Source organism: Spea bombifrons, chromosome 5 (assembly GCF_027358695.1).
Source record: "Spea bombifrons isolate aSpeBom1 chromosome 5, aSpeBom1.2.pri, whole genome shotgun sequence".
NCBI classification, from domain to species: Eukaryota; Metazoa; Chordata; class Amphibia; order Anura; family Pelobatidae; genus Spea; species Spea bombifrons.
In genome coordinates, this window is record NC_071091.1 from 47,313,248 (window position 1) to 47,327,684 (window position 14,437).

The 14,437-nt window shown below is 42.7% G+C and overlaps 1 protein-coding gene across 1 annotated transcript in view; it reads left to right on the forward strand.

Moving 5' to 3' along the window:
• The first annotated feature begins 4,177 nt into the window (after nucleotides 1–4,177).
• STX17 (syntaxin 17) overlaps nucleotides 4,178–14,437 on the forward strand; it is a 54,157-nt gene continuing 43,897 nt past the window's right edge. Inside the window, exon 1 of the mRNA XM_053466104.1 lies at nucleotides 4,178–4,232. The gene's annotated coding sequence lies outside the window, so the exon portion shown is untranslated. The remainder of the gene's footprint in view (nucleotides 4,233–14,437) is intronic.

Consider the following 14,437-nt stretch of genomic DNA (forward strand, 5'->3'; position numbering starts at 1 on the left):
GGATGGCAGAGTATATTTTTGTATCAACATTAATTAGAGAAATCGGCCTATAGTTAGCCATGTGTGTACCATCTTTCCCAGGTTTAGAGATTGGGAGAATAGATGCCTCTAGCATGCCATTAGGAAAGGTCTTCGTGTTTTTAATGTGATTAAATATGTTTGTTAATTGAGGCGATAACAATTTAATACATTTTTTATAGAATAAAGCTGTAAAGCCGTCAGGTCCGGAAGCCTTGTTCGATTTCATTGATTTTATCGCTTTCCAAACTTCATCGTCTGTAAAAGGATTATCTAGCTGTTCATCAAGTTCCTTTGATATTTTTGGCAGTTTAGATTCTAATAGGTATTTATTATTATTATCTTTTATTTATATAGCGCCAACAGTTTACGCAGCGCTTATTTCCTAATATGTTCCCTGTCCTGATTTTGATCAGAGATGTTATACAGAGTTGAATAGAATTCGCCAAAGGCATTCCCTATCTTTTCCGGGCTGTACAAATGGTTATTGCCATTACTGGTATACATTTTTACAAGGGACATAACATATAGTGTTCTTACTTTGTGCTTGGGCCTGCCCAGAGAACAGGAGTACTAAATAAAGCACCAAAAGAGGGGTTAACCCCATGGTTGGTACTGGTGTCTCTCTGCTTAGTAAGTAGTCTCAATGTCTCTTCACACAGAAGGTGTGCAAAGATACACAAAATAGCACATGGGGCAGAACGACCAGCTTTTTTGGATGAGTAAAAGATTTTTCAAATAAAAGTGAGAAAAAGTATTTTTTTTCAATTTGACCATCATATTTTTTTTTTATATAGGAAATTAGATGATATGATCAAAATAATTACAGCTAAACACGAGCACCGCAAAAGGGTTAGAACAGCCTTTGGTCCCAAAGGCAGTGGTGGAATTAAATTTTTTCAGTAACCACTTCTGAGATTTTGTACTAAAAAATAAAAACCTCACAAACACTCAGGCAGTCTCTCTCACACACACACTCACTCAGTCTCTCTCACACACACACACACACTCAGGCAGTCTCTCACACACACACACAGACTCAGGCAGTTTCTCTCTCACACACACACACTCACTCAGGCAGTCTCTCTCTCACACACAGAGACTCAGGCAGTCTCTCTCACACACACACACACACTCACTCAGGCAGTCTCTCTCTCACACACAAACACACACACACAGAGACTCAGGCAGTCTCTCTCACACACAGACAGTCTCTCTCTGTCTCACACACACAGACTCAGACAGTCTCTCTCACACACACACAGACTCAGGCAGTCTCTCTCTCTCACACACACACACAGACTCAGGCAGTCTCTCTCACACACACACAGGCAGTCCGTCTCACACAGAGACTCAGGCAGTCTCTCTCTCTCACACACGCACACAGAGACTCAGGCAGTCTCTCTCTCACACACAGAGACTCAGGCAGTCTCTCTCTCTCGCACACAGAGACTCAGGCAGTCTCTCTCTCATACACAGAGACTCAGGCAGTCTCTCTCGCACACAGAGACTCAGGCAGTCTCTCTCGCACACAGAGACTCAGACAGTCTCTCTCGCACAAAGAGACTCAGGCAGTCTCTCTCACACAAAGAGACTCAGGCAGTCTCTCTCACACAAAGAGACTCAGGCAGTCTCTCTCACACACAGAGACTCAGGTAGTCTCTCTCACACACATAGACTCAGGCAGTCTCTCTCACACACAGAGACTCAGGTAGTCTCTCTCACACACATAGACTCAGGCAGTCTCTCTCACACACAGAGACTCAGACAGTCACACATAAATAAGTAAAATTTACTGTAAAAATGCTCTTTGAACAATTTCAAGCTGTTTAGCAAATAATATAAATAAAATATATATATATGAAAAGCAGTTAATCAAAGTGTTCAATAGAAGTCTGGAAAAAGTATGCACTGGTGCTTTTTAGATAATTGATTGTGAATTCTTTATGTGACAAATGCTATTAATAAAACAAAGAGCCACTAAACATTTTTGTAAATCTACTTTTTGAAAACAAGGTGAAAACTGCAAGAAACTATTTGACTCATATTGTCAAAAATCTATTATGCCTCCTTCGATGTTTTACTGGAGTCAAGCTATCAGATACTTTCACATCAGTGGTCATGCCATCAGACGCTTTTTCTTTAGATTAGCAAAAGATGCCTTAGACCTGGAAATGTGATCACAATCATATAATGTTACAATTTTTAGTGGATTTTGCAGAGTTCTCACACAAATATATCTCCCTGCAAAATTAGATACGTTTATTAAACAATTTAAAGGTAAATATCAGCTCATATCTAGCAAATTACCTTTTATTACATTTCAGCATATATTACAAAATTCCACCGTTGGACCAACACATTTACACTGCACATATCTCACACACACACCCCTATATAATATGTTACAATATGGTGCATTTTTAATGTGGAAATTTAAAGATATAGCACCCCAAATATCAGCGCAGTACTTGATAAATATCATATTTCAACCTTCTACATGGGGTTAAAAAAAATCCCCCATTGGACCAATACAGTTACACTGCACATATCTCAAACACAACCCCCTCTATTATTTCTGAGAATATCCCATTTGCTATTTATTGGGCTGATATTTGGGGCACTGTATCTTTAAATTTCCACAGTAAAAATGCACTATATTCTCAGAAACAATAGAGGGGCATGTGTTTGAGATATCTGCAGTGTAACTGTATTGGTCCAATGGGGGAATTTTTTTTAACCCCCTGTAGAATGTTGAAAAAGGGCAGTTGCTGTCTACCGGGATGATATTTGGGGAGCTATAGCTTTAAATTTCCACTGTAAAAATGCACCATATTCTCAGAAATAATAGAGGGGGTTGTGTTTGAGATATGTGCAGTGTAACTGTATTGGTCCAATGGGGGAATTTTTTTTAACCCCATGTAGAATGTTGAAATATGACATTTATCAAGTACTGCACTGCTATTTGGGGTGCTATATCTTTAAATTTCCACAGTAAAAATGCACCTTATTGTAACATATTATATAGGGGTGTGTGTGTGAGATATGTGCAGTGTAAATGTGTTGGTCCAACGGTGGAATTTTGTCATATATGCAGAAATGTAATAAAAGGTAATTTGCTAGATATGAGCGGATATTTACCTTTAAATTGTTTAATAAACGTATCTAATTTTGCAGGGAGATATAAATCCACTAAATATTGTAACATTATATGATTATAATCACATTTCCAGGTCTAATGCACCTTTTGCTAATCTAAAGAAAAAGCGTCTGATGGCATGACCACTGATTTGAAAGTGTCTGATAGCTTGACTCCAGTGATGTTTTATCAATTGCATTTGTCACATTAAAAAAATCTCAAGCAATCATCTAAAAAGCACCAGTGCATACTTTTAATTACCATTAATTAATAACATTAATTAACTCTGTCCCCAGTGTCCCATAGGCCCATGTTTAGTGACTGGTGCGAACCGGCTGAATCCCACCACTGCCCAAAAGGTACAACGAGTAAAAAAACAGCCTGGTCCTTAAGGGGTTAAGGAAACAGCTTTTCAAACATTACGTTTACTATAATAAATACCACTTTAACATCTGAATGTCGGTAAGACACAAATTTTGACATTGTTTTACCAACAAGCGTGGTGATCCACAGATGATTATGCAACATGGAAACGGGTTATGTCAACAATGAAGATTCCCCAAGAAGCCTGATATTGCAGAGTAAACAAAAACAATAAGAAACTGCATGAAAACCATGCCGACCTCTATCTAGAAATATGAAGTTGGCTAAATAATAAGCTAACTTTTTTGAATAAGATGCAAAATTCAACATCCTTTTCCAAATGACTCCATCCTTATCAAGATATGATAAATATATATATATATATAGATAGATAGATAGATAGATAGATAGATAGATAGATAGATAGATAAGAATCATGCAGGGTAGCAATCATTTTACTACAGCCGTGTCCAGCAATGTATTTTTCAGAACCACTCCTGTTCAAACACTTTAAGGTGATCAGTCAACTCCTTGTCAACAGATACACTATCACCCCTGTACCTCGGAAATCACTAGTATTATTTTACCCGCTCATACCGCTTTTAATGGACCCTTATCTGTGCGATGTGTATCACGTGATTCAATGAGTCACATGACAGTGCTAGTGTGTTTCTCTACAGGAAGTGGAAGGCGATACCGTTTTTCTTAAGAGGTAAGATTAGATATATCACAAAAGTACGTACGAATGTTATTCACTGGAGTCTGTTAAAATGTATGGTATGGATACAGTTATGCGTATAATGCTTGTGTGTACGCAGTTTACTTACTGGCTGTATAGTTCTGAAGCTTGCGCTATAAAAGACAAGAATCATGGCGTCAAGTAGACGTTTTCTTTACAGAGCGTGCAATGTGTCTGACGGTTAGCGATGTTAGTACGCAGGACTCCTCTCGTTGAAATTCATTGGTATTGGTCGCAATTCCTCTCTAGGTTTATGTTTCAACTCAAGCGACAGCCGTCTTCGTTGAGCGGTGCTGTCTGAATTGACATTGATCAGTATAGCCTGTTAACTGCTGTTGCCCGGTATTATTGTTTTGTCAACCCACATGTTATAGGCTTCCATTTATAATTAGGTATTTTTTGTCAAGGATAATGTATTACTTACAAAAAACTTTTATCTAACTTTTTTGTTAATTCTAAGCGTTTATATATTTCATATGTTGAAACTTGTTTGATGTGTGTATATCTGTAATGCTGTAATTAGTTGACAGGCATGCCAAATCCTTACCATCTTTTCCCCTAAAAATAGGTGTTCACCTCCTTAGTGGGACCCCCACCATTTAGTATTATTAGTATGAGATTAACAATACAGTCTCAAAATAGTGTGCTGTTTTCTTTGTTAAACGTCTTGAGTGCTAGGGTTTCTTCATAATAGAAAAAAAAAACCCTCACTTCATATATTCTCTTCTCAGAATCCTCACAAAATTAGCTACATTGGCTTAAAATTCCCTCAAATGTAACAATGCAGGTGTCCTTATTTTGGAAATACCTTATATATATATAAATATATATATATATATATATATATATATATATATATATTTCCATACTCTTCCCAGTAGTTATAACATATTACAAGGTGTATATCAGATTCAAAACCCCCCCGATATCCCATAGTGCACTCATAGATTCACAGACTTGTTCACAGCACACTGACACAATACTTTTATAAATAAGTACAGGATGAATCTTCACTGCCCCCAGGATTTAGATTACCCTTAGTTTGCCCCCCTTTACCTCTGACTGCACCTTAAGTTAACCTTTATTAAATTAATTAAATTAACCCAAAACACCCCCATTGACCATAACTGCCCCTAAATTAACCCAAAACACCCCCATTGACCATAACTGCCCCTAAATTAACCCTAAACACCCCATTAACCATAACTGCCCCTAAATTAACCCCCACCTCCCCTAACTCTCAGCAGCCCAAACATTAATGTTATACTCACAGTTAGATGAGTTCCTGAGCAGTGTGGACGCTATAAGGAAATGGTCAGGGCCAATCGTAAGTGTGACTGCAGGGAGGGACTGTAAGTAGTAACTGCTGTGACTCACACTGAATGAAATGGATTATAAAACGAGGGGTATTTTATAATCGATAAAAATCGATTCAACTAATCGATAGTTGGCAAGGTTTTTCATTGTCGATTATTATCGATTAGTTCAGGCTTTGACAAATTTGTTGTGAATCTAGGCACCAGCTAAAAAAGTTAGGAGCCAGGATTTTTTTAAAACTAACAGTTGGTCAGGAGTGATCTGATCATCGTCAGTCCACTTACTAAACTCGCAGCATTTGACCTGGAAGCACCCTGGACTTTCAGGTCAGTGCTGTTTCTTTTTTTTTTAATTTTTTTTTTATTTAATTTTAAATTGTTTTTTTAAACTCTTTCAATGCTGATGTTCAATTGGAGCACAGCATTGACTGATATTTAGTCCCCACAAGCTTGTGGGGACAAATGTTAACCCCTGCAATGCCACGAATGTGTCGTACACAATTGTGGCATTGAAGGGGTTAACGCTGCACTGTCGCTCTCATGGAGCAATCAGGCAGCAGGGGAGGGTTGGGGCTGGTCTCCACACTCATGTGGAGACCGAAGGTCCCTCTCCCCATGTCCCTGAAGCTGCCTCTGTCTATAGACCAGCCACTGCAGGGAGGAGTCTCTTTGATGGCTCCTGTAGGCTTCCATGCCTACAGGAGTCATCAAAGGGCTTGTGGGGGCTCGTTTTTGCTGTTGCTGGTCTTCCAGGCAGACCACCAGCAGCAGAGCCCCGTACAAAACGGGGATTGACCCCTAAAATGCAGCGATCGTGGCATTGAATTCTCAGTCGCTATGTCGACCTGGCGCCTGGGATTTGTCGAGCCCTGGATTAGTTGTTGCAGCCCTAGAACCTACTCTCACCTACTACACAGTGGGCACACAGAGCAGCTTATACTGCTACCAAAACCTTTTTAACCCCTTAAGGACCTGGCTGTTTTTTTGTACCCTTTATGACCAAGGCTGTTTTAACACTTTTTCTGTGCTTGTGTTTAGCTGTAATTTTCTTCTCTCCTATATGATCATATCATCTAATTTTATATATATATATATATATATATATATATATATATATATATATGTAATGAAAAATCACCCAAACACACACACACACGCCAGGACAGGCTCTGCCACACCGACACCCAAACACACACACAAAAACCGGGACAGGCTCTGCCACACCTAAAGCCAAACACACACCAGGACAGGCACTGTCAGACCAACACCCAGTCACAACGTCAGGACAGACAACACGTCAGGACAGGCTCTCCCACAACGCCACCCAAGCACACACCAGGACAGGCTGTGCCGCACCGACACACACATACCAGGACAGACTCTGCCACACCGACACACCAGGAGAGGCTCTGTCAGACCAACACCCAGACGCACACACACACCAGGACAGGCTCTCTTAGACCAACACCCAGACACACACACCAGGACAGGGTCTCCCACAACAACACCAGGACAGACTCTGCCACACCAACCCCCAAACACACACACACCAGGACAGGCTCTGCCACACCAACCCCCAAACACACATACACCAGGACAGGCTCTGCCACAACGACACACAAACACCAGGACAGGCTCTGCCACACCGACAACCAAATACACCAGGACAGGCACTGCCACAACGACAGCCAGCCAGACACAAGCACGCCAGGACAGGCTCTGCCACACCGACACCCAGACACACACACACCAGGACAGGCTCTGCCACGACGACACCCAAACACACACACACATACCAGGGCAGGCTCTCCCACACCAACACCCAAACACACACACAAAAACCGGGACAGGCTCTGCCACACCTAAAGCCAAACCCACACACCAGGACAGGCACTGTCAGACCAACACCCAGACACACACGCCAGGACAGGCTCTCCCACAACGCCACCCAAGCACACACACCAGGACAGGCTGTGCCGCACCGACACACACATACCAGGACAGACTCTGCCACACCGACACACCAGGAGAGGCTCTGTCAGACCAACACCCAGACGCACACACACACCAGGACAGGCTCTCTCAGACCAACACACACACCAGGACAGGGTCTCCCACAACAACACCAGGACAGACTCTGCCACACCAACCCCCAAATACACACACATCAGGACAGGCTCTGCCACACCAACCCCCAAACACACATACACCAGGACAGGCTCTGCCACAACGACACCCAAACACAAAACACCAGGACAGGCTCTGCCACACCGACAACCAAATACACCAGGACAGGCACTGCCACAACGACACCCAAACACCAGGACAGGCTCTGCCACACCGACAACCAAATACACCAGGACAGGCACTGCCACAACGACAGCCAGCCAGACACACGCATGCCAGGACAGGCTCTGCCACACCGACACCCAGACACACACACACCAGGACAGGCTCTGCCACGACGACACCCAAACACACACGCATACCAGGGCAGGCTCTGCCATACCAACACCCAAACACACCTACCAGGACAGGCTCTGCCATACCAACACCCAAACACACACACACACACACCAGGACAGGCTCTGCCATACCAACACCCAAACACACACACCAGGACAGGCTCTGCCACAACGACACCCAAACACACACACCAGGATGAACTCTGCCACACCGACAGCCAGCCAGACACACGCACGCCAGGACAGGGTCTCTGCCACACCGACACACACACACACACACACGCACCAGGACAGGCTCTGCCACAACGACACCCAAACACACACACACACCAGGGCAGGCTCTGCCACACCCAAACACACACACCAGGACAGGCTCTGCCATACCAACACCCAAACACACACACACCAGGATGAACTCTGCCACACCGACACCCAGACACACATGCCAGGACAGGCTCTGCCACACCGACACCCAGACACAGACAGGCGCTTGTAGTGGGGGGGCAGGGGGCTTGTAGTGGAGGGCCCACTAGCCCTGTTCCCCCCCACTACAGCCACTGCCCCCCCACTGTGGGGGGACAGGTGCTGCAGTGGGGGGATAGGTAGTGTAGTGGAGGGGATAGGTGCTGTATGGGGGGATATAGTTTGGAAAAGAGGCTGAGGGAAAATTAGTTGATTTATAAAATTAAAAACAAAATTTATTAAAAAAAATATATATATTGGAAGATGGCCGCTGGAAGTGCGTCCATCTTCAAATTCCACTACCTCGGACGGCGGCCTGCCGCCGCGGATGATTTTTTTTCCTGCCATTCAGGGACACACTATGAAGCAGATGAGATTACACAAACAGGTTTATATATATTTATACACTGATGCACACCGTCCCATACATATAAAATACATATCTCACATACACCCTGATTCACATATACTATTATATATTAATTATTAAGAAGCTTTGGAAACCATGTTGATTTCAGATTTACCATATTTCTCGATTATAAGACGACCCTGATTATAAGACGACCCCCCAAATCTGAATATTAATTTAGGAAAAAAAGAAAAAGCTTTAATATAAGACGACCCTATAGGAAAAAAGTTTTACCAGTAAATGTTTATTCATGTAAACTATTTTTTTTTAATAAAAGCTGTGATTGAGAAAAATTATTTTGGTTTTATTTCCTTCTATTTTCCAACCTACCCCCCCCCCCAGTTATGCACGTCTGCCCCAGAAATGCCTTATACCCCCTATATGCCACTGTGCCCCATGATATGCCTTTTAACCCTATATGCCACTGTGCCTCATGATATGCCTTTTAACCCTAAATGCCACTGTGCCCAATGATATGGCCTTATACCCCTATATGCCACTCTGACATTAAGGGGGTTAAAAGGCATATTATGGGGCAGAGTGGCATATAGGGAGGTTTAAGGCACTTCAGGAGGCAGAGTGGCGTATTGAGCGTTAAAAGGCATTTCTGGAGGCAGAGTGGCATTAAGGGGGTTAAAAGGCATTTCACAGAGTGCCTCCAGAAATGCCTTATGCCCCCCATTTAACACTCCCCTGCCCCCCCCCAAACTTACCGGTGCTTCTGACTCCCCTGTCATGCAGCCAGGGCAACTTGTAGATGTCTACGCGATTCGCGTAGACAACTTACGCTGCAGCCGGAAGGAGGTGTGGCTAGCAGCGGGGGTTGTCTGCGTCCATCGCGCAGACCTTCCCCGACTGTCATAATTCTGCGGGACCGGGAACTCTGATCTCTGACAGCCGGGGAAGGTCTGCGCGATGGACGCAGACAAACCCTGCTGCTAGCCACACCTCCTTCCGGCTGCACACCGGGGACTCCGAAGCACCGGTAAGTGGGGCGGGGGAAACAGGAGGATCCAGGTCCCCTGCAGATGTGGATCTTAGTCGTCTCATAGTCAGACCTATTTGAGGTCTGATTATAAGACGACCCCGATTATAAGACTGATAAGACTGCTCTGAAAAAAACCTTGTCTTATAATCGAGCACTACGGTAATAGTATACATACTCATTACAGACATGAGTAGCTATAGAATGTTAACCCCTCTAATACCATGAGTAGATTCAGATAATTAACTCCTCTATTACCAGACATTACACACATAGTCACACAAACACAGTCACACAAACACTGTGACAAACTGACAAACACAGTCACACACATAGTCAAACATTCCTGGTGCTTGCTGCAGCTTAATCTGAGTTGGTGTGAAGGAGGAAGTCATCAGAAGAGGCTTCTGAACTCTCAGGCAATCAGGAGAGTTGAGAAGTCTCCCCTGATTGGCTGAGACCTCCTTCACTCAGACTTCTCATTGAGGCTGCCCAGGACTTAAAGTCCCATTGCGGTCACCCTAGCCCCAAACTGGCAGTATGACTGCCAGTGGGCCCCCGAAGGTTAGTGGGCCCTGGGTAAATGCCCACTTTGCCCGCTAAATAAAGCGGTCTTGGCATCACATTAACCGATATAAAAGGGGTGGCATCAATACACAAGGGAGGAGGGTTGGCTGAAGACAACAAATGAATCAATGCACATGGGTGTGGTGGCATTAATGCACAAAGGTATGCAATACACAAGCTTGTGGGGCAGAACACAAAAGCAAAAGGGGGGCCTGGCTGGGGCATTAATACACAAGGGGCAAAAATATAAAAGGGGGGATTAATGACAAAGCAGTGACAAATACAAGGCATGCTCCTGGCCACAAAAAGCCAAGTGAAAAACACTAATATATTATATAGAACATTTGGTGTGTCACATAAGAACATATTAAATTATCTGCTTAACTTAAACGCCCATGACGTTTGGTTCTTGTCATTTTTACGTGTAAACTTAAGATCGGTTAAATAAAAGTTTGTTAGTTTAAAAAAAAAAAAATCATTTTCGGTTTCGGCCAAGTGAATCCTGAATATTCAGTTTTGGTCCAGCGTTTTCTTTTCGGTGCATCGCTATAATTAATTGAAACTCCAAGAAAGTATAGGTCTTTCCAGTTTCATGCTGTCACGCGCTCTGCCGCGGCTCTCTCTCCGGCCGCTCACGCCGGCTCATCGGGCGCCGGCAGCCCCACCTCCATCCCGCACGCCCGTCGCCGCCGGGTCACGCGCGCCCGCCCACGCTGCGGGCACATCGACGCGCCCTCCACGCACGCGCGCCGGGACCACGGCGGTGACGCGCGGTCTAGTAGAGATGCCAGACGCGACCCATCTGATTGCATCCGACGCACTCAACGGCGCGGCCTATGAAGTGAGTGCCTTTTTCCTATTTAAACCCCATTTGTTTTCCATGTATTTGCCAGTTCTAAGCGTTATTTAGCTGTGGGTGTGCTATTTCTCGTTCTGCTTTATCTCTGCCTTGTGTACCGACCTCTTGCCTGTTTAAACGACCACGAATCTTCTCTGTCTGCCTACGAACCCGGACCTGTTTACCGTTTTTGCACCTGATCTACCTGCCCTGACCTCGGATTGTTTTTGTTTTGACCTTGCTGCCTGCTGTTGCGGGACTTTCTCTAAGCTATGCTTACCTGCATTGTTGGATCCAGCTCGTGTCCTGACCGTAACACACATTTTGTTGTACAGCACTTATGCGTAGAACATGCCAGCCTGAGTCAGGTAGATGGCAACCTTTCTGTACCATGTTTTGGCAACATCATTGTGGCCTAGGGAAGACAGTGGATTTTATATTGTATAACTTTATGCCGTACATTTATGTGATATGCTGCTTCAAATGCACTCTCTCCTTGAAAAGAACAAGGGACTCGTTATATGGGACATTCTGCTACGGTGTGTATGTTTCTGAAAATGTATTGGGGGAGGGATAATGGGCCTTATTTTCTGCAGTTGGTCATTTAAAGTTAAATTATTATAATGCCCATAGTTAGGTCAAAGGCCCGTCATTTCCTAATTTTGTAGGGGTCTGTGGGGTGCCAAGTTAGACATCTGCTCCCTTGGTCAGCTGCAAGACACTGGGCAGCATAAATGTTAGTTTGAGATGTTCGCAGCTCAAAAAATAGAACTGGGGGGGAGCAAATTTTGACAAAATTGGCTCACTGGCATCAATAACATGTGGTGCCAGCAGTTGCAATAAATAGGATTTCAGGTTTCAACATATTTGGTGGTACCCAACATTGGTCAGGGACAGGTTCCATGCACCTCGTTTTAGGAGGTGGAATGTGGTCATCAACATCATCTGACATGATAGATATTAGCCCAATATCTGACACTGTCAGAGTGGCTTTGTCAGGGACATCTGACTCTTCTGTGCTGTAGAAGCATTCCACTTTACACTTTTTTTCCCTTCCTAACCTGCCTCCCATTTCCCTCATGCCACCCACCAAACTAACCTAATACTATACAGTGGCAAGAAAAACTAAGTTACAAGCATTTATATATAAACGTGTTTCAAAATATTCTACGATCTTCAGCTAACATTCAATAATGAACAAAGACGATCTGTTTTAACTAATAACTTTGTTCTTTGTGCCCAAAACATTCACATGGTATGTGGCTTGGAAAACATATTTGAACAAAAGCTAGTTTGAGTTAAGAGTCCTAATCAATGAAATGGAATTGGAGGTGTGCTTTAGATGCTTTTGGTTTTGACATCCTCTAGAAGCATCTGCTAATTTGAACCATACCTCACAAAAATAAATCTCAGAAGACCTACAATCAAGAATTGATGATTTGCCATGGAAGGGACTCTTCGTGTCATGGTTAGGCAGAATAAATATATATAATCCCCAAATGGCTTTATATGTTAAGAATGATCCCTATTAAGCTCCCGGAACATTGGATACAAACATTTCAAAAAAAATATTGAGAAATTTATCTTCTACATACATTAAAGATCCAATACAAGCAGAGTACCAGTGAAGATTGGTTTCGTATAGAACAAGAACTAATAGGAATGCCGAATTTAGAATGTTTATTATTGCATCATGATAGATTTCACAAAATTTCGGAATCTCTTCCCATTTCTATTAAAAGTTCAATGATATTTTGGCATTCTCTTAACCCCTTCGTGACAAAGGCTGATTTTACTTTTTGCACCCTTCGTGACAATGGCCGTTTTAACATTTCTGCGCTGCTCGTGTTTAGCTGTAATTTTCTACTTTCCCGTTTACTGAACCCACACACATTATATATTGTTTTCTTCAGGACAAGAAGGGCTTTCTTTAGATGACATTGTTTTGATTGTATCGTATTATTTACTATTAAAAGTATAAAATATGGTGAAACATTTAGAAAAAAATGACTTTCTAACTTTTAGTTGAAAAATCTTTTACTTATCTATAAAAGGTAATAAAAAAACCTGCTAAATAGATTCTACTATTTGTCCTGAGTTTAGAAATACCCAATGTTTTTATGTTTTTTTGCTTTTTTCTACACATTATGGGGCAATAAGTACAGGTAGCGTTTTGCTATTTCAAAGCCATTTTTTCCAAATCTGGTAATTCTTCCCCCCATGTGCCATTTCGGGTATCTTTGAACCTGGCCAATGCAATTTACCCCATCAAGTCATATATTTTTGAAAACTAGACAGCCCAGGGTATTCCAAATGCTAGTATTTTAACCCTTTCCAAGCACTTATTCTACCATCAGCCTTTGTCAAACTTTATGGTAGTAATTTTTTTGCATTTGTTTTTTCACACACATTTTACTTCCCAATATGTGTTCAGCAACATCTCCTGAGTACAGCGATACCTCACATGAATGATTTTGCCTGGCTGTTTGGGGGCAAAAGGGCCACATTTGGGGCATGCACATTTTTCAATGTTGAACTTTGGCATTTGGGGATCCACTGCCCATGCCCTATTTGATACATCTTTGAGCCGGGCCATTTCAGTGTGCCCAATAAACCCATATATTTTTGAAAACTAGACGCCCCAGGGTATTTCAAATGCTAGTATTTTAACTCTTTCCATGCACCATATCTACCACCAGTCTTTGTCAAACTTTATGGTAGTCATTTTTTGCATTTGTTTTGTCACACACATTTTACTTCAGGTATGAATTAAAAAGTTCCCGTATATGTCACTATCACAAAACACCCCAATATGTGTTCAGCAACATCTCCTGAGCGCAGTGATACCCCACATGAATGGTTTTGCCTGGCTGTTTGGGGGCAAAAGGGCCACATTTGGGGCATGCACACTTTTCAATGTTGAACTTTGGCATTTGGGGATCCACTGCCCATGCCCTATTTGGTACATCTTTGAGCCGGGCCATTTCAGTGTGCCCAGCAAAACCATATATTTTTGAAAACTACACACCACAGGGTATTTTAAATGCTGGTATTTTAACTCTTTGCATGCACACATTTTACCACCAGCATTGTTTCAAAGTTTGCAGTAGTATTTTTGTGTGTGTATTTTTCCCAC